Source organism: Melanaphis sacchari, unplaced genomic scaffold (genome assembly GCF_002803265.2).
Source record: "Melanaphis sacchari strain LSU unplaced genomic scaffold, SCAv2.0 Contig448_pilon_pilon, whole genome shotgun sequence".
NCBI lineage: Eukaryota > Metazoa > Arthropoda > Insecta > Hemiptera > Aphididae > Melanaphis > Melanaphis sacchari.
The window spans coordinates 1-3,716 of NW_020271293.1; the positions used below are offsets into that span (position 1 = coordinate 1).

At 29.0% G+C, this 3,716-nt stretch overlaps 1 pseudogene; it reads right to left on the minus strand.

The window, feature by feature from the left end:
- Positions 1 to 23: 23 nt before the first annotated feature.
- On the minus strand, positions 24 to 2,798 carry LOC112597907 (annotated as a pseudogene).
- Positions 2,799 to 3,716: the final 918 nt, after the last annotated feature.

Sequence of the window (3,716 nt, forward strand, 5' to 3'; positions counted from 1 at the left end):
GCATCGCTTCAATAACTTCTTTCCTAGAATCTACCATTATAAAGATTAGGTTACATTAAATAGAATTGCCTTCACAATTTAGTTTAATACCGAAGCCTTTGTCAGCTAAACCTGATCACCAACCCCAGCTTAGAAAGGAATCCACTATCGTTAGTAATAAATGTATCACTTGACCGACCTCCATAGCATTTTTGATAGGAAACTTATGGCACCATTAGGTGTTATAGCAACAAGACATTTAATGGTATATGAACTCTTATATCTTGAGTACATACATACTCTTTGCTCTACAGTAGGCGGCTGCTCGACTTTAATTTCCGTACAGTCTATAATACAACGACAGTTGGATAGTTTTTTTTAAAAGCATAAGGAAAGAGTTGCTGAAATAGTATCTTTACTAGCCAAAATAACATGTTTAGTTTTTTTGGATAAAATAGAAAGTATATCAAAAAAAATCCTGCTGACAGTGGTACGATGAATCTTAAACATAACCCCAATAGCTGAAAAACTAATTCCAAGTTTTATTTTCATTAAAAGAAGAAGTTTATTGTAGTTGTTTAAAGTGCTATTAACACCTGTGTCTGGTAACATATTAACCAACATGTTAAATACAGCATAAGAAGTGCCTGTCAAATCTTTCAAAGAAAGTTCACTGTTAATAGATTCATAACCATGAAATTTTTCCACAGGATAAACAAAGAATTATAAGATTCAGAGCTAGGACCACAACATTTATCTTTAACATTTTGTTGTTGTTTAATTATAAAATTGGTTGAGTTGTTATAGAAGTACTAATGCAATTGTTATTCAAAAGCAACATTCAAATGAAAATGTTTTACATCCGTAACATCGGAAAGAGACTTGTGTTCCTATATCACATTAGTTAAGACTTGTTAATATTGAATGATTTAAATCCACTATCAATGGATTTGAATTAGCTTCAATAACGAAACAGTAGATTGCCCCACGTTACTACTTCGGTGGCAAAACGCTTGTATCTAGAGGATTGTTGAAGTTCATTATTTTTATTTTATATGTTGTTGGAAATATAGTAGGAACATATGCTGACTATTGGGATGTCTTATTGGTTTATTTCCAACAAATGATCACCACATATAACTGTAAGGCAGTTGATGTCCACGGTGTTCCATCATCACTGAAATACACACAGATACAATAGTATAAATGTAATAGTTGCATAAAACTAAAATTAACATTCTCGATGCTTACTTAATTCTTTAATACTTTGATCCACTTTTCCTTAAGCTTTTCGTGTTGTCTATTAGAAGTTAAACATTTTATGACCTGTTCTATTATAGTATTGCTACAATTGACAACACAACACATCTTTTGACCACTTTTTATTGTTACTCATTTTTAATTTAAACAATATAACTTGAAAGAATAAATGAAACAAATAAATGCACGTGATACTATTATTATGTGTAACAACGATAAACAACAATAGTCTGAAGTCAGATCTAACATCATAGATAAGTTAGGTAGGTACCTAACGTATCATACACATTTCATTCGTTGCTATCAATTAGTTCGTAAGTGGTCCACTACGGCGCGCGTTATTTCATGGTTTGCACGGCGTCTATAAAGGGTTAACTATTAGGTAGATCTTTAAAATAAATTTTTCATTGTTTTTAAGTAACTTAAGATATTTGGATTTTTATTTATTATGACTTACGCTATATGTATCATTAAGTTTCAACAAGGTATACATTTAAAATTATAACTTTATTAATTTTTATTAACCTGTTCAATAAAATAAAACAACAAAAAATAATATTTTTAATTAATAATATAACAACATATACTGTTTCACAAAATAAAATATATTATTTAACAGCTAATAACTTTTCAATAAAACAAAACAAAATAGAATAAAAAATAAAAATAAACTTATAACATGTTTAGTAAAATAAAACAAAACAAAATATTTAAAACTAACAATAAATCACATTTTATCACAATAGGTGTAGTCTTATAATTAGTAATCAGTCATCAAAGTTTACCTCATCAAGATCTGGATCATTGTCAAAAATGTCATTTGTTGCTTTTAATCCTGAATAAAAAATATGGAATGTAAGTGGTATTAATGGAAGGAGATCTAACAAATCTTTTTACTTCTCCTTTGAAATTAAAACTGGCCAGAATATTTTTTTTCAACATTCAAATCACCATATTTTCCACGACGCCTGAAACTTAATGATTTGAATGAGGCATCCTCTTCAAGTGTATTTTTATAATTATGCCTCTATCATATTTTCTATACTTTAGCCACTGCACATCATGCCATTTAAATGGCTCACGGTCTGTATTTATTTTATGTGCAACTAAAGGACCCTTCAATAGCTTAGTAAAATCTTGTGTCATTTCTATAACTTTAAACTTATTTTTTTTCCCAGTACTTCCAACAAGTTGATACCAATCATGTGGGTGGAATATAGGAACTTGAATTTTTTTTTTTTGTTTTTCTATTAGAGAATGGTCAACATCACATTTCATGTGTGTATGCCCCGGAACTAAAAATTTATGATTTATAATATTTACATTAGGCAACATCTGAATGATTTTGAGGAACATAGCTGATACATGAGAATTTTTATTCTGCCCACCACAAGTGTCAGAGTAAAATGTCAATTAATTACATTGTTTGGTGTGTTATTAATTAAGTGTTTAAATAAACAAGAAGCAATTTCATTAGCTCCTCTGCCAGGAACTGCCTCATGCCACATATAGTAAAATGATTGGTCATCAGTAAAGACCGGATTTTGCATAAAATGCATGTTGTTATTTTCAACATCATATACATGCAGTCAATGAGTGTCCACAAATCATTACTTGATTGATTAAATATCAAAATTTTATACTGCATATTTTTGCATATTCTGACGTTAATGCATGATCTGCATATTTTTGCATATTTTAACAAAAACCGTACAAATATACAAATAAAAACATAGATCATAGGTACGTTTATATAATATTATAATATCAAATATTTTACGTCTCAAAGAATATCTCAAAGGCTCCGTATAGAATTCAATTATATAAAGAAATGTTGCCAATTACACATTTACCACCGCAGCCAATAATTACCTGTTGGGGTACTTGGCTAGAGTCAGCCTTTTTTTACGCAGATCATTTTGAAGAGTTCAAAAATGTGATTGAAAACTTAGAAGATAATACAAAATGCATTCAAAATTGTAAATCAATTTTTAATAAATTTAATATAAAATATGATCTTGCTTACATTAAAGCAAATTTTTTATGTATCGTTGAAAGTATCAAAAAGCTTGAAACCTCTAATTTGTCTCTTGTAGACTCGTTAAAAATTTTAGAATAAGTGGAAAACTCTGTTAATGAACTTCCTACTAGTGCAAATAGTACAATAATTAAAACAAAATGTAAAAACGTTTTGAATAAAAATAAAGGATTAATGGTTTTAAAAGAAATTTCAAAAATACTTCAAGGTGACAGTGCTAATTTCGACGATTTATCTGTTCCAAATTATTCGCTGGATATAATAGCAAATTTTAAATATGCTCCAATCACCAGTGTTGATGTCGAACGTAGTTTTTCATCATACAAGTACATTCTTACAGATCGCCGTCATAATTTCACGGAAATAAACATGGAACATACTTTGATAACTTATTGTTTTTCAAATTAATAATTTACTACCTTCAATAAAATTGTTCGTA